General features: G+C 39.0%; 1 protein-coding gene across 9 annotated transcripts in view; it reads left to right on the forward strand.

Moving 5' to 3' along the window:
• LOC111558559 overlaps positions 1-21610 on the forward strand; it is a 471686-nt gene extending 450076 nt beyond the window's left edge. For 5 of the 9 annotated variants that reach the window (XR_006592170.1, XR_006592169.1, XR_006592168.1 and 2 more), the window contains 3 exons: positions 9345-9490; positions 17994-18132; positions 18817-20973. The gene's annotated coding sequence lies outside the window, so the exon portion shown is untranslated. The other 4 variants (XR_006592166.1, XR_006592164.1, XR_006592174.1 and 1 more) reach the window with 2 other exon arrangements.
• The last annotated feature ends 2415 nt before the right edge of the window (positions 21611-24025 follow it).

Raw genomic sequence — 24025 nt, forward strand, 5'->3', positions numbered from 1 at the left:
AAATTAATTGGAATTGTTCTTTATATGTTCAAATGAGTAAAATGTAAAAGTTGTTAACTTCTTACTTTAGTCTTCAGAGAAAGAACTCTTATTCTTCAGAAGTAAATTACTCATTTTGTTTCCCTGACGCATCACAAAATCTTAGAGCAATACAATAAATTTCAGTAAGAGAGACCATATTCCAAATCTGTGATAGTTTGCACAAGAACAGATCAAAATCTACCTTTGTATTTATGTATGAAAAGGAGTTTGCTAAGTACGTAATACTGCCAAGGTTATTTCAAACAGGAGGTTTTGAAAAACAGCTGGTTTCACACACTTAATAGCAATTTTGTACAGCACGATAATATGCTAACTTTTAAGATACTTACCTATTTCCAGTGCAAATCTGTTCAGGCCACATCTGGAAAATTTAGTCATTCATCTCTAATATTGTTTGCATCTGAGAGTGTTAACAAACTTGCCTAAGAAAGGATTGCCATACACTCTAAGCCATAAATGCAACTTGGCTGTTATATACACACACTCGTGCACGTGCACATGTGCACTAACACACACACACACAGAGTGATTTTTTTCCTTTGTGAAAAGGGACTGTTCATATCCTCAGATAATTTTATATTATAAGAGAAAATATGCTATCTCCAGAAATAATGAGAGGTTAGCTTTTGAGAGATTTTTCTCCACTTTTTAAGTTCATTAGGTAAGTAGAAAGGACATGATTAAAACAAGAGTTTTAAAGTTTTAAATACACAATACATTCACACAGATATATACAGAAACACACATATACGTGCAGAATTTATTTTTCATCAACCTAGCTAATAATAATTTTCATTAAATATAGCCATCTTCTTCAAGAATGGGCCCCGTGCTTAAAACCCCCAAAATTTAAAAATTAATAAGATCCTGGCATATAGTGCCTGATTAAAATTATAATATAAATGGACATATGTCTATGCTAAATATTTAATCTTTCTGAAAACCAAATGTAGTTTAATAAAAACTGGATTTGAAACATCAGGAAGCACTCACATTTTTGTTCTCGTTGGTGCTGGCGAAGTGCCATGATACCACCCATTTTCATCTTCTTAGCTGTAGATCCACTGGCCCAATGCATACATAAACCCACGCTTAGAAAAAACTCAAGCATGTATTTTATTTACAATATTTATACTCCTGGCCCGCCAGAGGCAAAGCATAGCAAAGGCGTGGAGTTCACTCGTACTTTTCTATGCTTCCCTTTGTAGCTATTCAGTTAGATACTAACTCAGACATTTACTGAGAACATTATGCGGCAAATATAAGACTAAGTGCTAAGAAAACAAAATTAATATCTTTTCTGATTTAAAGGAGTTCACATTATAATGGGCTTAAAAATATGTAAACAGCATGTCAACTATACTTCGATAAAAAATAAATAAAGGTAACTTCAAGTGTGTATACACACATATATAGGTACACACACATATATATACAAATAATGAATATTTAGTGCAGAATAATGAATATTTAGTACAGAATAATGAATACTTAGTACAGAAATGTTTGGTTACTGTATATATGATAATAAATGGCTTTGCCACTTTACCAAAATGAGTTCACAAACTTCGGTCATTTGAATACCATCTTTCTGACATTTGCTCTTTTTGAATATATGACTATTATGTATTTATTATTTTTCAATAGGTTAATCTAGCACGTCTCCCTAATTATTGAAAAAGAAACCTTTTATGAGACTCTTGTATAGAAACTTCTATCTTTTGCAATAAGGAAGGTTACCTTACAAATAAATGCAGTGAAACGCAGTGTTATACAGTTATGGCCAAATACTACCACCAAATACTGTGATCAGTCACATCTCCAAATCTGAGACCTGCTCTCTCTAGGTTAGAAAAGGAAAGGTTAGCAATATCAGAGAAGTGCTAAAGACTCCCGTCATCCAACTGGCTCTTCTGCCTGATTTGATCAGAAGTTTGAGAGGAATTGAAAAGGGAAGGTTTGGGGCGCCTGGGTGGCTCAGTCGGCTGAGCGTCCGACTTTAGCTCAGGTCACATCTCACGGTCCGTGAGTTCGAGCCCCGCGTCGGGCTCTGGGCTGATGGCTCAGAGCCTGGAGCCTGCTTCCGATTCTGTGTCTCCCTCTCTCTCTGCCCCTCCCCCGTTCATGCTCTGTCTCTCTCTGTCTCAAAAATAAACATTAAAAAAATTTTTTTTAAAAGAAAAGGGAAGATTTTTTTTTCTCACTATGTAATTCAGTGCCACCTTTATTTTGAGTTTGTTCTCTCTGGGGTTTTTTTGTCCCTGTTTTCTCTTACCCTGTCTTTCTGTAGGTCACTTGCATATTTTCTAGAATTTCATTTTGATTTGTCTTTAATGCTTGTGAGTGCATATTTTACACTCAAAATACCGTAACTTTTTCGTGGTTGCTCTGGGTGTTACATTACATCACATCACATTATATACAATTGATCACAGTCTATTTCAGTCCTCATTTCACCTGTGAAGTATAGAAGTATCTGTGAAGTATAGAAATCTTCCCACGCTTTACTTTCCTCCCATTAGTAAAATAGTTTTCATAAATATTTCCTCTATAAACATTCAGAGCCACATCAGTGTTACAATGTTTGCTTCAAATGGCATAATTCAGAAAATGTAATTTAGAAATTCAGAAGGAAAAAAAAGCCTATTGTATTCACACATGTTTCTGCTTACTGTGTTCCTTCTTCCTTTCAACGTGTCTTTTTCATGGTTTTCTTTCTGTTTAGATACCTTCCCTTCATCATTCTCTTTGGACAGGTCCATTGGTAACAACATCTCTTAGTTCTCATTCATCTGAGGGTGTCTTGATTTCCGCTTCATTTCTGAAGGGTATTTTCACTGAATCTAGGATTCTTCAGCATTTGGATAAATATGGTGCCACTTTTTCCTAACCTTTATGTTTCCTGATGAGAAATGGACTGTCATTGTAATGATTTTTCCCCTAAAGAAAGGCATTGCTTTTCTCTGTCTGCCTTCACAATTTTTTTGTGTGTGTTCAGTTTTAAGAGGTTTCATTATGTGTTTGAGAATGGATTTCCTTGGGATCCCCACCCCCACCCCATTTAGAGCTTGTTTCTCAAGTCTGTAGGTGTATCTCATGCCAAATTTGAGAAACTTTCAGCCATTATTTCTGAGTACTTTTTCAGCTGTGTTCTTGTGATCTTTCCGTGTGAGACTCCAGTGACACAAATGCTGTATCTTTTTTCTTTCTCTTTTTTTTTTTTTTTTTTTTTTTTGGTAGTCCCAGGGGTCCCTGAGGCTCTATTCGTTTTCTTCTCACTCTATTTTCTCCCTGTTGTTTGGATTGGGTGATTTCTATTGTTCTATCATTTAGCTCCCCAGTTCTTTTCCTCTGTCCTCTCTATTTTACTGTGGATCCCATCCACCGATATTTTTATTCGGGTTATTGTTTATTTTAGTTCTAATATTTCCCTTTGTTTTTTCTTTATTTAATGTATTCCTTTGCTGAGATTTCAATTTTGAAAATTTGTCTCAAGCATATTTATAATTGCTTGTTCAAGCACTGTGATGGCTGCTTTCAAATCTTTGTCACATAGTTCTAACACCTGTGTCATCTCTAAATTGGCATCTACTAATTGTCTTCTCGTTTGGCTTGAGATCCTCCTGGTTCTTCAGGTGCTAGGTAATTTTACTGAATTCCAGAAATGTTTAAATTATGAGACTCTGGATCTCTTCAAACTTTGTTTTACCTGGCATTTCATGATATTGCCCCAACTACCGAAGGTAGAGAGGATGCCATATTGTTCCTTCATGGTGGAGACAGAAATCCAGAGTCCTTAACTCTGCCTCACACACAAAAAGGAGGATTCCTTATTACTAGGGTGTTAGTTCTAGATACCCACATGGGCTGCACTGACACCACAGTGGTGGGTGCCTCACTAACACTGGGTGATAGTGACTAGGCTTCACTTGACACCATCCTGATGGCTAAGTGGAGAGGTACATAATTATTATGGATGAGGGTGAAGAAATTTCAGGTTCCCCAGCAGTCACTGACACTGTCTACTCAACATCTCTACTACCACACAAGGGGAGGTGTTGGGGTGCCTCATTAGAGCCTCACAAGGGTAAATTTAGATCTAGATTTAGATTCTTCATTTTGTCTTTGCTGGCGTGGGTGGAGGTAGAACCTGAGATATTTTTCTGTGGTGTTTGGCTGTGGTGTTTGATTATTATCTAAAAGTTTTTTTCTGTCCTGCTCATCTGCCTCTCTCCTGGTTCTTCGACTAAAGAGAGCAAGCCCTTCAGGGAGATCTTTTTGTGTCCTTATCCATCAGCATTCCCAGGTTACAGATGTCTTCGTCTGGTCAGGATATCATGAAAGACTACCATAGACTGGGTGGCTTATAAATAGCATAAACTCACTGCTCACCATTCCAAAGGCTGGGAAACCCAAGATCCAAGTACTAGCAGATAAGGTGTCTCATGAGAGTCCCCTTTCTGGTTCATAGATGGCTACCTTCTCACTATGTCCTCACCTGGTGGAAGGGGTGGGGGATCTCTCTGAGGTCTCTTTTATAAAGGCCCTAATGCCATTCATGGGGTTCCACTCTGACAACCTTGTCATCTCCCAAAGACCTTACACATCACACTGGGAGTTAGGATCACATTGGGAGTTAGGATTTCAACATATGATTTTTGGGGGAACCAAGCATCGTCTGTAATACCAGCTTCTTTGGTTCCAAGTGTAGGATACATGAGGCAAAGAGAAGACCGAGGGAACTCACCATTACACCTTTCCTTGGAACGATATCAAATTACTATCATCTTCTCTCTACCTCTCAGAATCTTCTTGTGTCTGTTTTTATATAGTGTCCAGGGATTTTAGTTATACTTAGTGAGATGAAGCAGAGGTCCAGTTCAATACTAGTGAACACCTTATTGGATGACACACAAAATTATCTCAAGTACCACTAGTACCTGTATTCTGGCTTTGAACATATTTGTCCAAACTCTTTAATATGACTTACTCTTACCCATCATGTCTTTTAAATACTCTTTTGAAGTATTATATTATTTGGGCCTAGTTTCCATCTTTGAATTGATTTTCTTTTATGTATGTATGTATGTATGTATGTATGTATTTGTTTATTTATTTATTTGAAAGAGAGAGAGAGCATGAGTGTGGGGGGGGCAGAGGGAGAGGGAGAGAGAGAATCTTAAGCCCCAACATGGGGCTCCATCTCATGACAGTGAGATCATGACGTGAGTTGAAATCAAGAGTTGGATGCTTAACCAACTGAGCCACCCACGCACCCCTCTTCTTTGAACTTATTTTCTAAGCCCATAGAATAGCATTGTGAAAAGTATATTGAATTAGAACCAAACAAGCTGGATTTGTGTTTCATTTCTACCATTTACTAGTGGGTGGTCTTGAAGAATTTCTTTAGCCACCTCTGCATTAGAGCCTTCTTCTGAGCAATGGTTATATCAATATTTCCCGCTCCACAGATTTTTCTTGTGAGGTCAAAATGTAACAATGTATATGGAGGAGACATATGTCCTTGCAACATAACAGGGTGTTTCTTAAATGCTTATGGAATCTGATGTCTTCAGAGCACGCTATTTACATGCCACTTCCCCCTTAAATGAATAGGATTACTTTTACTCCAGCTTTTGAAAAGAAAGGTAAGAAGGTCTAAGTTGAAGTAGGGATGAACTAGATGATAGAACTGAGTAAGTTACATAATTTTTGTGGTTAGCACCCTCAGGAAAAAATATGGGCACAACTCCAGTTGACTAGTTCTAGCAGTCGAATTAAGCTGATAACGCTGTAAAAAACACACAACCTCAGTGGCCTAAAACACTGAAGGTTTATCTCTCACACTGACTCATATTCTGTGCAAGGTGGCTGTCTTCCATGGGATGGTTCCAATCACTGTGCCTCTATTCCACAGCAGCTCCCACACGTTGCCAAGGAAGACTAAGAGAGCACTAGCAATTAGTGTAGTAATTAAACGCTCTTTGCTCAGAAGTAATGTCACATACACTTAAATTTGCTTGTGCAAAATAAGTCACATGACCTGGTTGGTCTCAATATGCATGGAATTTCATGCCTCTCTGTGGCTAAACGGAGGAGAGTTGCATTTGTTGGTGGGCGTTATCAATGCCTATCACATGGACCTTCCATACTAGGCCATTGTGAGGGATAAAAATGAATGATGTATCTGGTGCCTGGCTGACTCAGTCAGTAGAGCATGTGACTCTTGATCTCAAGGTTGTGAGTTCAAGCCCCACACCGGGGGTAGAGTTTACTTAAAAAAAAAAAAAAGAATTATGTATATATGGCAGATATAGCAACTCAGTCCCTCCTTTTGTGTTCAGAGAAGCAGGACTTAGTAGGTCTGCAGCAGATACTTACTTTAGGGGAGACAGAAATCCTCTTTTGCTCCTGGAGGTGTAGGGGAATCTTGATTAATCTTCCAATCATGGTGATTGTTTGTCTTTGCTAATAAGTACTGAGAGACTCTTGCTACAGGTTGCTAGAAAGTATTCACGGCTAAAAAACAACATGGTTTGGGGCACCTGGGTGGTTCAGTCGGTTAAGCCTCTGACTTCGGCTCAGGTCATGATCTCATGGCTCACGGGTTCGAGTCCTGCATCAGGCTCTGTGCTGACAGCTCAGAGCCTGGAGCCTGCTTTGGATTTTGTGTCTCCCTCTCTTTCTGCCCCTCACATGCTCACACTCCCTCTCTCTCAGAAATAAACATTTAAAAATAATTTTTAAAAAACATGTTTTTTTAAATAAAATAAAATCACAATATTTATTTAAAGTGACATAGCATTTATTCAACTTTAATATATTATAAACTTAAAGCAAATTGTGTATCTATTTTTATAAATTAACCTAGCAAAATGTTATTACAATGAATACGAAGACTTTAAAAAGTACTTGTCAAAACAGCCTGCTTATGAGTTAAGACTTCTATCTAGAATTAAAATTTTTAGAAAATATAGTAACTGTGTTTTGGCTAGTTAGTGTTTTCTAATACATTGGAGCCATGACTAAATAAATACACTCTCCGTTAGTGGGCTGAAAGTATTGATTTGCCCTCAAGTAAACATTTTAAACCAGACTTCTTCCCTTCTAAACATGACTGAATTTGTATTACTTGCGGTATATTCAAAACTAGTAAACAGACTTTAATAGTATTTTATATTCCTTTAGTCAATTTGGGATCCCCATCACAAATGGGATTCAGTGGCTTACCTGTGCCTGCCGGGGTAGGGTAGGCACACGCTGAGCCAAGCAGTGCAATGCGTGACCCTGGACAGCTAAGAACATCACAAACCTGCTATGGCTCAGTCTCAGGTGGCTGGATGTCACCAGGCCCGCTAAAAACTTGGAGGACGCCAACGGCTCTCGGGGGGCACTAGTTAGCATGCCAGAGTCTCATTCTTTATTGAAATTAACCAGACAAATCGCTTCTCCAACTAACAGCAGTACAACACTACCCTCTCCTTCCCTTCTTCCTTTCTGACCTGGTGGTATGATGATGTGAAGCTGGGAGCTGTAGCACCCACTTTGAGATCTTGAGTGGGGAAGCTGAGGACAAAGTCTACCATGATGAAAATGGCAAGGCAAAGAGATGTTAGCAACGTGGGTCCTTGATGATTCTACCAAACCACTGAATTAACTGACCCCTATGTACAGACCATGTGGCTGTGTGAGATCACAATTTCTTCAACGTTGGAGTCACTTTCAGCCGAGTCTTCTCTTATTTGGACAGCGTTTGGGAACATCTCATAAATTACTATCCGTACATAAAAAGAATTACAGAAACATATATATATATATATATATATATATATATATATAGAGAGAGAGAGAGAGAGAGAGAGAGAGAGAGAGAGAACTATAGGTATATAGATAGTATCAAAACATTCTGAATTAACGTATGGAGGTATACTGTGTTCTCAATCTTGCCTCAAATAATGACCAGGAAATTGCAGCGTCACCCTATCTCACCGTGTTTGGGAGTGCAGTCATTTCCTGTCCCCAGAGCTAAATAAACACTTTCATGGAAATTGATGGTGTTTTGTAAAGGAAAAGTCCTCTGACAGTTCTGCCTTTATGGACTGTGCAAATCCAGAGGAGAAATTCTATCACAGAGGCCAGTTGTTGACTGATTAGCAAGTGGTCACATCACTGTGTGAAAAAAGGGGCGGGTTGTTTTGTGCAGATCCCCAAGGCCTAAAGCTTCTGGGACCGCTAACTGGTGGTGCTCCTCCCTCAGACATTAGCTTTAACCTTCGGAAGGTTGATACTCCCAGTGGGTGAGCATTGACGTACGGCCGGAATGGCGTGTGAGATCAGTACTGCACTTTTAATCATATTGGAATTTAACTTTAAGCTAAAGCCTCAATTAGGGGGATTAAAGGTAACTAACACATGCCTAACTTAAGTCATCTTTCCTTACACTCTCCTAATATAAGCAGAAAAATTTCTTATGTCAGGCTCTCTAAAAATCCACTCAGACGAGTGCTCATCAATTCTTCGGTTATTTATTAGACATTTATTAGGCGGAATGCTGGGTCCTTTAAATAAGACAATAAGACCTGGCCCCAGCCCTCAGGGAGGTCACAAGCAGCCCACCAGATGTAGAGAGTAAAGGAAGATTACACAAGATAATACAAGAAGAGAAATGTCAAGGGTCTCAGCAGTGGAGTAAAGAAGAGAACATTTCAAATCTAGGCATGATATACTTGGGGAAATTAAGAAAAGTTTGTGCAGGCAGTGATCTTGAGATGGGTCATGAAGGAAAGACTTAATTTAAACCTAAGGAGTCACAGGGACACCTGGGTGGCTCAGTGGTTATGCATCTGACTCTTGATTCCAACTCAGGTTGTGATCTCACAGTTTGTGAGTTCAAGCCCTGCATTGGGCTCTGCACTGTATCAGCACGGAGCCTGTTTAGAAGTCTCCCTCCCTCTGTCTCTGCTCCTACCCTGTGTGCTCTCTCTCTCTCAAAATAAATAAATAATCTTAAAAAAATTAAACATAGAGCATTTTAACATCAGAACACAAATTAAGAACAAGAGACTCATATTTGAACCCAGATGGGTTTGCAACCTGACTTTGCTCTTAGTAACTGGACTTACTTTAAGAAGTGAGCTAGTCATTTGACTCTGTTTCTTCATCTTAAACATGGATATAATAATAGTCACTTTATAGACTTAGTAGAATAGTACCTAGTTTTTATCTAAGATATATTAACTGTTATTATTATGAATTGTATCAAGTTTTCCTAAAGAGATGACATTTGAGATTGGTTCTTAAAGGAATCGTAACAAATGGAAATGTGAGTGAAGAGCATTATAAATGACTGAACAACTTATTTGAAGACCCAGAGAACTCAAAGAACGGGAGCCAGGGAGTGATCTTTTGGAAAAGAGCATACAACTGTGGAAAAATGGGATAAATCAAGGTAAGAGTTTACAATGCAGATGTGACTCCAAGAATGGGGCCTGAGAATATCAAATTTCCAGTCAAGACATCAAAATATAGCTTTGCTCAGCTGGTTGTACCAGCATCCTAGCACCATAGATAAACAGTGATACAGAATGTGTCAAAGCAAACAGTCTAACAGTAGATACGAGAGAACAGTGAGAGTGGCCAGCATCACTGGAGCAATCTTCCTATCGTGCCTTCACTTTCTAAGGAGTTCTAATATTAGAAAAGAACTCAGAGAACAAACATGGAGGTCTCTTTTAGGTGCTGCACTTCACATGACATTCATGCTGAGACTTTCTCCGTCCACCACCTCTAGATCCACACAAGTACATACAGACGATGTCATTAAGCAATTATTACAGCTCAGGTCGTGTTCAACTTTGTTATAGACTCAGTATCCTTTTCTACACAACATGTGTGACAGCCACTAGCATTGAATTGGAGTTGAAACCTACTTATGCACCTATTTTGGTCTTGTTTCTTTGTTGGACCTTGAATATACTGAGAACTGGCAAAATTAAAATTTTTGAGCTGTGAAATTGAATGGAGAGATGCGGTGGAAGAGGAGGTTGGAGAGAGTTGAAGTTTGACTTGATTCACCGGTGCTGGCTTTGAAGATGGAGATAAGGGACCAGGAGCCAACGAATGCAAGTAGCTTCTCGAAGATGAGAATGGACCCCCATCTGGCAATCCTGAAGAAAATGGGGACTTCAGTCCTACATGAAACTGCATTCTTCCAACAACCTGAATGAGTTTGAAGTGGACTTACATACAGACCTTCCAGAAGCCCTGCTGATACCTTGGTATCAGTCTTGTTGAGACTCTCAGCAGAGAACTAGCTGACGCTTGCTTTGCCCAGAATTTGACCTGCAGAAACTGAAATGATAAATTTGCATTGTTTTAAGCCTCTAAGTACTTGGAAATTTCTTAGAATAACAATAGAAAATGAATATACAATTAATTGACACTCTCTAGGAAATGTGTCCTAACTATCGAGTACTATGAGAAAATACCCCACCCCAGTATCCTCACACCACATCAGACAAGAAAGCATTCACTGAACACTTGAACGGGCAGAAAATTTGAGTTACCTCCAGTACAAAGGAAGGATTAATGTGCATGGAAGTTAGATTACGGAACTCATGGAGCTATGGAAGTCTCTTCTGTAATTGGAGCTTCATGGCATATGAACGCAGCTGCAACTTTCTAGTATAAAATTCCCAGCATCAGTTCTGAAGGAATGGGAAGCAGCAAACAAAGGAAGTAGAAAACCTAATTAGTAAGATTAATTATGATAAGACCCACAGCTAGTTTGGGGCTCTGTATAGCTGTGGATGATAAGGATACAATGCATGAAACTATAGATAAATCCCCATGTTCGTGAGAATGATTCTATAACAGATTTTTCCCAGCCTGGGGACACAAGAGCACGGAGGGAGGGATGGGATGGGATGGCAAGAGCTGTGAATAATAATTCTATAGCTCATTTGCACTAGCTAGATGGCTAAGTTACAAGAACTCCAGCTGGCTTCCTCTTCTTGACCCTCATCAGTACTTCTAGCAGTCTCTGCTCCTACCAGACCACTGAGGGATTCAAACAGATAAATGTCACCTTGAAGCTGTTGTTGAATGCAGTAATGTCATGCACACATTGCCTGATGCTGCTATATCATCACCATTATCATCAATCATCACGTATTGAGCATTTACCACCTGCCGGGTGTTACATGTTCATTATCTCCTTTAATGCTCACAATAATACCCTACAAGGGAGATAGTATTATTATTCCATTTTGAAGGTGAAGAAACTGAGGTGTAGAGAGGTTAAATAGCTTGCCCAAAGTCTCAAACTAGAAAGTGGTGATTGACCCCTAGAAGTCTGACGTGAGAGTTCTTTGTCTCATACCATATTTTCTACTGGTACAGGTGCCACAAATTCTATAAAGTGGTACCCAATAGCTGGTCTGTTTTTGACCTGAGCATAAAGGCCAAGATGAGAAAGTGACACAACTCTGATTTTGCAGGAAGTGGAAGTTACCTTGGGCTCCTGTGCTGGTGCTGAATCTCAGCCTCCTAGCACATGCTCTTGTCTGTACCTGCAGAGGGCCCAGAGCAAAGGTCTCGGTTACCAAGCCCCGGGCACCTCTCCAGATCTGCCTTCCAGCCTCCATTCTGAATGTGGGGCTCTGTCCTGACATCTCATTCTCTCTGCCTAGCCTCTGGCTCCTTGTATCTTCAGAGAGAGGGTCTTGGCTTCCTCCGGAGCCTTGCCTTTGGATGCTACCTGTAGTGGGATTCTTGACTCTAGATGCTCCCTGTCCTAAACACCTTTCCTCCACCGGTGTTTCACCCAGCCTAAGCCCAGCACCATGGAACCAGAACCTCAGTCTGTGTCTTACATTCCGGGTTCACAGCTTACTGAGAAGACAATGTCACCGTTCTTGAATGCATCAAACATGGTTCTCATCAAACCACCACCTCTCATTGCCATGATCCTGCTTCCCAACCTGGAACCTCGGATGATTTTAATTTATTCTCAGTCGGATGTTACAGCAAATATTCTCGTTTCAAAACTGGTTCAGCTGCTTCTCCCCCCTTTAGATGTGTCTCAGGAAATGCATTCACTGGAGTTTCATCTACGTCAACCACCTGGATTTTTCTCTCCCCTGTTCACATTTCCCTCACCCAGAAGGAGCAGTTAATTTTCCCCAGCCACAGCGCCCGCTCCGGTTGGAATTCCACTGCTCCCAGTCTACACTGCAACACTTCCTTTTCAGCCCAGTCTGGGTCTTTAAAACAACCATTGGTTTGAAAAGTAATACATACACATGGTAAAAAATTAAACCAGAGCAAAAAGACATTTAGCAAATAGTGTACTTCCTACTCCATGTGGCCACTATCGCCTCTTCCTGCTCTGGTTGGCTAGAAATTTTCCATGCAGATATACAAACACAGGTACACATGTGTGTGTGTGTGTGTGTGTGTGTGTGTGTGTGTGTGTGAGTATACATATATACATATGCATATATGTTCTTTTGATTATTTTAAATGAATCATATTACTTACCATACAATGTACATTAGCTGTTAAAAAATGAAGTAAGGCTTTTCGCATATGCTGATGAGGTAATATCTCCAACACAGAGGGAAACGTTTTTTCCCTCTGTGTTGGAGATATTACCTCATCAGGTTTTTTTAGTCTGTGTTGGAGATACTGCCTCAGCAGCATATGCAAAAAGCCTTAACCTCATTTTTTAACAGCTATATAATAAACAGTATTTATCTAGCTGTACTCTAGTTTTGTCAACCAGGACCAGATTAACAGACATGTTAGTTGTTTCGTGGTATTTTTTGCTATGGTAGCATTATTTTAGTGAACATCTAGGGGTAGCATTATTATAAAGAACATATATGTACATATGAACCTATATTGTATGTATGAACATATATGTATATACATATAATGTATCCTTTTAGTCTTCCAATTCCCACTTTTATCCCTTTTATATTATTGTAAATTTATCTAATTATACTTATTTCAATTTATTTATTTATACTTTTTTTCCCCACTAACCTATAACCTCCTTAAAGACAAGGACTTTATTTGTTCGTTTGTTTGTTTCGTTCACTCCTATATCCCTGGCACCTAAATTAGTGTCTGAAACAAAGGAAATATCCAATTGTTTTTTTAAATAAATGAAAGTGAAGAAAGGCATTTTCTTGCACGTTATTCAGAGCATACCTGTGGGACAAAATCCTCAAAGCAGAGATGAGAATTTAAGACAATTACTAGTATTGCCAACTCTACCGGGAGAGGTTGTAGCAACGTTTGGTTCATCAAGAATTTGGAAGTCTTATTTTCACACATCTCCAACCCCGTAGTTGGAGTCAATTCTATACCTGATATTGTAAGGGCATGGCCCGACTTCCTGCACCACCACCCCTCTCAAACTGACTCTCTTACTTCCAGGGTCTTGTGGATACAGGGACACCCCAGACCACACTTTAGATCTGTTTGCCACTCCCCCCACAGATGCCCCTGAGCCTCACTTGAGCCTTCGGTTCCTCACACTTCCTTTGCAGTCACCTCAGGGCTATAGACTCAGGGAAGGTGGCCACACAGGCCAGGAACTGGGATCTGGCCTTTGGGGCAGGGAACCCCAGGCTCCTCCATTGCCAGAGCATGATCTAAAGGCATGTATGTGGGTGGGCACGTCACCGTGAGTGTGCCAGGGCAGAGGTTCTGCCTACCCAAGTCTAATTTTAGTACTGCTAATATTGGAAAATTCTGGAATTTTAGATTCTTTTGTAAGAATTGGGTTTAACATTTTTCATTTTTTTGTCTTTTTTTTTTTTTTTTATTTTTTTTTTCAACGTTTATTTATTTTGGGGACAGAGAGAGACAGAGCATGAACAGGCGAGGGGTAGAGAGAGAGGGAGACACAGAATCGGAAACAGGCTCCAGGCTCTGAGCCATCAGCCCAGAGCCCGACGCGGGGCTGGAACTCACAGACCGCGAGATCGTGACCTGGCTGAAGTCGGACGCTTAACCGACTGCGCCACCCAGGCGCCCCTGTCTTTATTTTTTTAAATAAATCACTGAGTACCCTGCTTCCTTCCTTCATAGCTCATAACAAGAAGCAAAATAGAAACGTCTACAGGAATTGAAAGCATTGGAGAGATGAAAAAAAAAATTGTTCTCTAATGTAAACATTACCTATCATACTTTTTTTTAAAGATTTTATTTTCAAGAGGTCTCTACACTCAACGTGGGGCTTAAATTTCACAACCCTGGGATCAAGAGTCACATGTTCCACTGACTGAGCCAACCAGGTACCCCTACCTATCATACTTTGAAGCAAGTAAATTCAGGAAAAACAAAAGGACTTAGTGTGAACACTATAGGTCATTATATGGAAACTTTAACCTTGAAAAGATGTGCAGACGGGAATATAAAATGTTGTATAATCCTTTCCACTGAAGGACCATAGTCCCAAAAAGTTTTCTTGCAAAGAAATTGCTGTTAAAAATTATGTGATATTAGGGGTGCCTGGGTGGCTCAGTCAGTTAAGCGCCCGAATTCGGCTTAGGTCATGATCTAACGGCTCGTGAGTTGGAGCCCCGCGTCGGGCTCTGTGCTGACAGCTCAGAGCCTGGAGCCTGTTTCAGATTCTGTGTCTCCCTCTCTCTCTCTGACCCTCCCCCGTTCATGCTCTGTCTCTCTCTGTCTCAAAAGTAAATAAACGTTAAAAAAAAATTAAAAAATGTGATATTAAAGTTAACTTATGATAAGGAGGTATAGCTATAAATGCAACTATCAAAGCACTTATAAACACATATCACATGTATATCCAATAAAAAGGATAAATCCAACATATTACCTAGTAAGATTATCAGTGATGTTTTGTATATCTTAAAATAGGAATATTGGACAATGTAAATTAACCTCCACTTATCTTCTCTTCTTTGGCAGAAACTCTTTTATTTCCTTCCCCCACAGTTTTAATGTGATGATTGTAAATTTGCTATACTCTGTTGGGAAAAAAAAAAATTCAATCTAAGATAGTACTTTTCAAACTGTGTGTGGAAATGTGTCAGTTTTTTTCCTTCCCCAATCCATCCTTGATTGATATTTTTATTAAAATAAAATAAAGAATGAATCACTAGAAACATAAAATGAAAAACAAGTAAATACATAAGACAAAACAAAATAAAAACAACACAAAAAACCAAAGGCATACATTATGACCACTTTTTATGATCACATGAAACAAACATTATTTTCAAACGGCTATACAAGTTTGTTACAACTTATTCTCAATGTCAGACAGATAATGAATCCTCAGGGATCTGCCCTGCCTATGGATCACAAGGGACAGACTTTTTTCTAGGGCTGGATTCCTTGTCCACATATTCAATTCATTTCAGACATTTTATGAAATTTTGACTCAACTTTGGCACCCTATTTAAATCCTTTCTTTCTTCCTCCTAGAAATTTAAAGTAATTTTTGACAAGAAAAGATTTGGAGGGCCTTGATTTAATCCAGTGGCCAGGACAGAGCTGGCAAATTCCTGTTAGCAGTTTCAGCTCCTTGCTGGGCCACAAGGCACAATGCCTCAGCCGTATCACATTCTCTGCATTTGGATTCTGTTCATCGCCTCGGTCAGGCCCTCAAAGGCATTTCTAAGGAGTAGGGTTATTTTTATTAAATTTTCTTTATTTCTCCCAAATGACTTGCAAAATCCTTACCCCTACAAACCCACTCTCTTTACCTTCATTTTTATTTCTCCAATATTTTATTTCTGTTTTTGGTAATGTTCCATAAGAGAAATGACATAAAAATTAGTACATTATGAACACAAAGCTCTCCTAGTTGAGGAAGATAGAAGCAGATGAAAACTACTTGAGAATCTCAAATAAAAGTGGAACTCATGGTCAAAGAAAACTCATTTTAGGCATAAAAATATTTCAGTTAAATTTATGTAAGACATCTTTAATGGACTATAACAAAAATTACATGTCTGAAGAACTTCTCTAAAGATTTTGGTGTTGGCATCAGGTAAGAGTAGGCATGTCTGCACTGGTTGAGTGGGTCTTCAATCTGATGCAATTTGCCAAAACACATGTTCTTATAAGTAGTTAAAAGTTGACTTTTAAGCTCTTCACCACCATGTACAGCCAGCTGTGAGCTCTCCCTTCAAGAGATTCAATAGAAAGCGCTGTGGGGAAATCAAAGCATCCCTGTTCTGAACCCAGTTCTGGTGCTGACAATCTGTGTAAATTTAGCATATCACTTAATTTGGGGCTTCTTACTTTCCATTTGTTAAATAAAGACAGTGACACCCTTCAGAGAAAGAGTGAGGATTGAAAGAAGAGATATTGCTGAAATTTAAAAGCTAAGGCACGTCCCTGCAGTGAAACATTCATTGCTAATGACTTAATGAAATTTTAATCTGAGCTTTTCATTGAACATATGCTGTCCCCCAGGCTTTGTTCTAAGTGCTTCATGAGAATTAAGTCATGTAAGTCTCAGAACCACATGATGTGGCATATACTATATTCTGCATTTCAGTAAACTGAAGCACAGATGGATTAAATCACGTGCCCAGGGGCACATGGCTAGGAAGTCAGGGTTCCAGGATTTGAGCTAAGATCATTCCTGAGTTTACATCCTTAACACTATGCTAGAGTGGGAGTGATCTAATACTGGCACCCAGATGTTATTTTTAATTTTTATTGGCAAGTCCCAGTGTTTTTACCTATTGAATATTTAAAAAATCTATCCTTTGCTCTGAACTTACACACACTGCTTTTATTCAGGTCATGCATTCATTTATCAATAAATGATTGTTCATTAATAAGACATTATCAATCATTTGCTCCATGCTGGGGCTAACAGAGTGAACAAGGCACATTCACTGCCAAAATGATGCTTATTATCTCACAAGGAGACAGCACTGAACACATATGTACAGAAAAAGAGATTATTTATGACTATGACCAGTTACTTCTTATATTCTTTGCCTCCAGATTTTGTGCTGCAGTAATTAAAATTGCCTGTAGTCTCTAGTCACCTATGCATGCACTGTGTTTCATAATTGTGTGCCTCTGTTCAGGCTGTCCCCTACATGTGAACCCCTTTCCATCCTTTATCTCCTGGTTCATACTATTTTCAAGAAGCCCTTCCTCTGGAAACCCTACGAAGACACAAGTTACAGTGGTCTAAAAGCAAACCATACTAGGATGTTCATTCCTTGGTCAACTACTGAGTCTTTTTCATCACTGAATAAAGATGCTCTCTTAGTCTGTTCAGGCTGCTATAAGAAAATACCATACCATCCATGTAAATGAAAAAAAAAAAAAAAAGTATGGGCTGCTTGGCTGGTTGAGTCAGTAGGGCATGCGACTCTTGATCTCTAGGTTTTGAGTTCAAGCCTCATGCTGGGCACAGAGCTTAAAAACAAACAAACAAACAATAAATGGAAAAAATTTATTTCTCACAATTCTGGAGGCTGAGAAGCCCAAGATCAAGGTCTCTGCAAATTCAGTGTCTGATGAGGATCCACTTTCTCATTCTTCCATTCCATTTCTTCACTGTGTTCTAACTTGGAAGAAAAGAGAAATCTCTCTGGGGATTCTTTTGTAAAGGCCCTAATCCCATTCATGAGGGCTCCACCCTCACAACCTAATCAGCTTTTAAAGGTCCCACCCCTTAATATCATCATCTTAGGGGCTAGGAATCAGCACGTGGTAGGGGGAAGAGGGGCAGAAATATTTAGTCCATAGCAGGTGCCAAGGACAGTATCTAGTACACCATTGACAATCAGCACATGTTTATAGAAATGTACCAGAGGCTCACATGTTCTGCCCTCTCTCCCAACAGTGTAGTCTCCCAGCAGCCTGTTTCCCTCCCACTTGCCTGTGGGGGAGGATATTTTTAGCTATATTGTAGTGATTATAATCAATATTCTTTCCAGCCACCATTCTTGCTGAGTTCTTACTTCACCATAAATTAGGCACCTGAATTCTGCAGATCTTGGAAAATTCACAGTCCTAATACACCCGTCATCCACACATTTGAAGATGAGGAAACAATTACTTTCAACAGGCATAGAGGTAAAACAAAAGCTTTGAGGTGATTCTGAAACAATATTGCATTCTTTTTTTTTTAGAGATAGATTGGAAGGGGTTGAACCTATAGTACACAATAATTAAGCCTTGTCATATGCTCTAACCAGATTTCACATATACTATGACAAGCCAGTTCTACTAATTCCTCTAAGTAATCAGTACATATTCTTTTTGTTCAACATATTGGGGAAAGCCCAGAAACATTATCCAGCAAAGGTCATGGCTGAAATGGTTTCTACCGAAAATGGAATAGAAATTGTGAGTCAGGAAACAAATTGAAATTATATTTGTAAACTAAATAACCAACAACCATTTGTCAGCTGTTTCCTTTATGGTCACACACCCATCAATGAGCAAATCAGCATTTAAAAAATCTAATTTAGATTTCCAAGGATATTATTTTTTCTAAAATTGTTCATTATTGTATATGCAAATTAAATTTAATGTACTGAGCTTTTACTTTCATGAAAATCAGTTTAATATTGAAAGCTGGAGGGGAAAGAAACATCATTGTTCTTTTCTGCCTTTGCGTGTGAAAATAGAACTGAGAGTATTCTGCAAGTTTTAGTTAGAAGAGTCTTATGGGAAAAGCCAATAAAATCAAAGAATCAACAGAATTATGTAGTATTCTTGAAGTTAAAATTGTGAACTATGTATTCCTGTTTTAAGACAGAAGCAGTATCTACCAAGTATATGGAGAAGAGAATCACCACCCCCCCCCAAATCGGTCACCTCAATCCTTCTGTATCCTGCAATAAAATGGGGCACAAGCAAATAAGAGCTTATTTACTGCTGCATAAAACTTTGGCTGAACAGTCAAGGAGAGGAAGTCTGCTTTCGATTTCAACCATCTGGAAACATTACATCTCAAAACTAAGATCTTTCCAATTTTCTTGTAGGATAAGTAGCGTGTCTTCTCCTTAACTCTACACTCTGTAGACTAGAGCAGATATCATAGAAATAATGATCATCATAGGTAAATTAACCCATGTAAGTGTATCGGTCCTCCAGAACTTTCAAAAACTTGGGGAAAAATATTAACAATGGTCTCTTAAAATGTGAAATCCCCACACGTTTTAAATTAGAGAAATTATTTGCAAAGTCATCATTGCTGTGTTTTGTAATCCCTCGTAAATGTAGAACATAGCTCTCTTACATCTATTTGCCCTCAAAACTATTTTTCTTCTTCAAAGCAAGTAAGAATCACTTTTTTCTCAAGGATATCTGGGTAAAGAGATGTGCCCTGAGTTTCTAGATCAGCCCCCTGAAGTGTTGTTTGACACTTTGCAAGTCACTTAACTCCTTTGGAACTTCTGTCTCTCTCTGTGTAAAATGATACTGACCACCCACTGAACCTACGGGCATGGAGCAGCCCTGGACACTGGAGTGTGCCAGTGCTTAGGATGAAAGTGTCATGTAAATTCCAGGGAGGCAGTGTGGTCCAATGTGGAAAGGGTTCAATTAACCCCCAGGAGACCAAGGGGCTTTGTTTTCAATTCAGAGGCTAAGTGACCCTGGAGACTACCTCTACTCAGAGCCTCGACTATCTCCACAGGACAGTGTGCAGTCTCAATCACTACTCAACTGAGTTTCAAACTTTTATTTGTCTTGCTTATTTCAATTTTTTTTCTTAGTAATTCCTCCTATCCATTTTCTTTTTCTAACACATTTGAATTTATTTATGTATTTTTTTACTTATAAAATATGAAAATGGTTATAAGATTCCAGAACTCTTCTTGGGAAGTTAATGAAAATAATAAACAGAAGTAGCAGTAACTACTTGGAGAGTTCTCCAGACAGATGAAGTCCTTTTGCTATTTTCAAGTAATAGACCAAAATGAAATCAGGTTTCTTAATTTCTCCCTTTCATTGGTCCTCCATTTAGTCTGACCTTGAAGGGAAAAGTAATGTATTTAATTCCCCATGTCATTTAATCATGAATTAAGACAAATAGAATTTTGCAATGAGAACTTAAAAATTTTTACTTAAGAAAAAATGAACAGAGATTATCCAATAAAAACTTTAAAATAAACAGTAGTAAAGATGTTCAAGGTAAGATAATCATTTGAGTCACATCTGACTATAGTAAATTTAAAGAGGCAATTCTCATTCACATTGTCTTTACTGTGGTTAGGGACAATATTTACTTAAAATAAGAGGACTTTTGTACAGTGCTTCACAATTCTGTTTATTTTTTGATGATTTGAGGTTTTCATAATATTTGCCACTCAGGGACATGATCTTTTTTGAAAAGCTCTGCCTCTCTTACTCTTCATAAGCCAAAATAATTAAAAATGTGGCTTTCATAATGATAGATATAATACACTTTCATATTGTGTCTGCTGGGCACTTCTCATTTGTTTCTTAGTATGTTGATTACATTTAGTCCTGGACACCATTTATAGACGAGCTGAAGTTGAATGGATTATAGAATAAACACCTGTGACAACAGCCCCAGGTGGGTGTCAAAGTGCTTAACTGACCAGCAGCAGAGAGTGTGGCTCCTTGGCAGGAGATTTAAGAGGCTGTGTTCAGTTGGATCCAGTGGTGCTTTTTTTGGAGTGAACCATTGCATCTAATTTCCCTTTTGAGGGAGGAAAAATATAGAAAGAAAGCGGTGGAACTGTAGGATGTTTTTAGTTGACATCAAGAAGTATATATTTAAAAATGAGAGAGATGTAATTGATATTTAAAAGGAAACAAAAATAGAAAATAAATCACTTTAAAAGGCATAGAAGTGAAAAAGTCTTTTGCAAAGAATCATAGTACATAAATTGGGACTGTGTAAATTCAGTACTTAGTTACGGAAAATTTGCCATGTTTTTCTATTTTGCAGATTCACTCCGAAGTATGAATAGACACAGACCAGAAATACAAACTAGTCCCAGAGGTGATCGAAGCTGTAAAAATAAGTGGCAAGGTGGGGGGGGGGGGGGGGGGGAGGTAGTAGAAAACAGCAGGAATCTAGCAAGGGTGACAGAAGAGTGAAAAGGCCTGAGTGAAAAGAGAGGTGTTCACCTTTTTTACATGACAAATGGACTAGAGAGCTACAAGATATCCCAAGCACCCTGAGGATTAAGGATTGCAAAATGGAGGAATGGAGGTGGGATGAGGACTAAAAAGGAGGATTACACCTATCTGTTAGGTCCTCTGGATGGAGTCCAGGTGAGGAGAACCAAGGTTCCCCAGCTGACAGGCAGGCAGCACCATGTCCCAGGTATGTGAATGAAAACAGCTTGGATCTCCCAGCCAGTCCCACCGCTATCTGATTGCAACTTCCCCGGAGTGTCCAGGTAAGACCGGTAGAATCATCCTTCAACCCATAGAATTGTGGGGGAAAATAAATTGTTCATCAAACACTAGATCTTTCTTTCTGAGTCTGTATACTCCAAAGGAGAGGCGAAAAAATCCATTTGAATCATGTTATTCTGCACATAAGATCAATGTTTCTCTCTTTTATTGATTTGCTTTGTTTTGTTTTACATCTGCCATCAGTACTTTTGGCAAAAATATCTATAAATTCCAAATAAGGTGATTTGTCACCAAAAAGATTAATTTTGCATCCATTCAGAAAATACAGCAGGTTGAACATCAAGGAGTGTACTAGGTTTCTTTTACAACAGTTACTGAAGCTGTGGAAATTCCAAAAATTCAGGTTCAGTAAGGAATTTCAAAACTGGGGCATAAAGGAATGTGTTTTTCCATGAATCCTAGTAAAAGTTCTGAATTTCCTAATGAAATGAGCTCCATGTTGTTAAAAGAACCAGCGATATGAAATAAAGACAAATGCTTCCATGACAAGTGCCAGGGAGAGGAGAGCACGTTGTAACATAGGACATTGATTAATGACCACTTCCTTGAATCGGTACAAATCAAATACATTTGAGAGATACGCAAGTATGCGTTCTTTGGTGTTCGCTTCCATTGTTGAGCTCTTTAAGTCAGCTTGAAGAATCATCATTTTCTTTGTGAAATGGAAATTATGGTTCTCATATTACACAGAACTTTTGCCATGACAACATAATAGTCACAGAAAGAAACAAATCCAATCTTAAGCTACCATAAAATATTAAACCTCAGATTACAGAACCCTCACAGTTACAACGGGCAACAACAACTAAAATGATGGTGGGTGGGAGGAGGGTTTTCAAGACCAAGACTAGAAGACCAGGACTGGCCCTGAAAATACAGACCAAGGTTTTTTTACGGAATGAGCATTAATAATCACTTAGTTGTACCAGGTCAAATGTAAAATACATCCTTTGCCCTTTTCTCCATGTTTTTATTTTTCATTTTAATATTTTTGCATCTTTTCCAGCAGCCCCTTCGGGACATTTAATAGACTCCTTCTTTTGTGTGTTGGTAGCTGCAATGCCAGGTCTGTAAAAGTGGGTCTTAAAACAAACAAACAAACAAACACCCTATTCATTATCTTTCCAAAATGACCCCAGTCAAGCCCTACCCTAACCATCGCGACAAACAACTTCGATTCCAAAAAAGAATGCAATCACTCATGGCAATCAATAGCAACCCAGGATGCTGAACGTTTTTCCCCCAATATTAGACCAACCATGCCATTTGGCATCAGTACACAGCACTCCTGTTACCAACTTCCCTTTAACAGAGTTGGCTATAAACTCTTCTCTAGGTGTAGCTGCCATCGAGGATTTGTCTGCAGATTTGAGGAGAAGAGCCAGGAAAAACAGTTGTCTTTGCCCAAGAACATAAGTCTATCCAGTAGTGGAACAAGCCAGGGATATCTAAGTGAGCTTTGGGTTTTGCACTCAGCTTAAAAGTGATCCTTGCCTTGATCTTCTCAATGCATTTTCTTAAAGGTATTGAAAGCTGAACGTCTCTGAAGAAAGGTTTCTGCAACCAAGGCCAAGAACACTAAAACCTCAAACCCACGTGAATGGGATCAGCTGTTTGTTCTAAACCTCTTACTCACTAGAAGCGAATCAGCTAACCCCACTCTTTCACACACACCAGCAGGTTCTTGGAATAGGATTTTGTCTTGGGAGGGTTAAGGAAGTGGCCAGAAACCATATAGCTCATGATTGGACTAGCAGAGTGAGGATAAGAATCGATTCTATCACCCACTCCCGTTCCTTGGTGCCAGGCTGTTTCTTCATGGGCAGGACACCGTTTCTAGTCTTTACAGCAAATTGAAACAAGTGTGAGATGAAATGTGTCCCGAAGGAGTTTCATTCTCCTTCAACATGATGAAAACGCAGATGGATTAACTAATAAAATCAAGAAGTGGTCCAAAAGGTCACACGGTAGCAGAAGTGTCTTTAATATCAAAATTTCGGAGAAGGTTTCAGCTGTAAAAAACACTCAACGTGTGTTATGGAGACAGTAAATTGAACAAGTGAACTCCTAACTGGTACTTCACTTAGGTAGAGCAAAGAAGAGCAGAGAAAGTTGGGGACTGGACTCAGGAGAGTCTTGATCAGGGCCTTCTGCTACCTTGAAAAACACATTCTTTCCTCCCAACAAACACCCTGTGTACATTGTCCATGGTCTGTCTCTGGTGGAGGTTTTCCCTGCCTTTTGGAGTGATGGTTACTTATTGAATAAATAGAGGTCAATTTCTTTACAGGGCTTGGGAGGCACCTGCTCATTAGCAAAAACATTTATTTTAATCTTACCTCTTGGAGCCAGTACCGCCAATTTATAGTTTTTCCCCTATTGGTGATTCATAGGCAGGGAAAGTAGGCACTTATGTTAAGTGAGGTGATAAAATGCTTAGGTTAGAGAGAGCTCCTTGAGGTCCCTGGATTACATCCACAAGCCTCCTTTGTATGCAACGTTGCCAATAGAGCTGTATCTACTGGGTACTTTATTTACTATGACACATGGCAATTAACATTTTAAT

This window comes from Felis catus, chromosome F2 (assembly GCF_018350175.1).
Source record: "Felis catus isolate Fca126 chromosome F2, F.catus_Fca126_mat1.0, whole genome shotgun sequence".
NCBI classification, from domain to species: Eukaryota; Metazoa; Chordata; class Mammalia; order Carnivora; family Felidae; genus Felis; species Felis catus.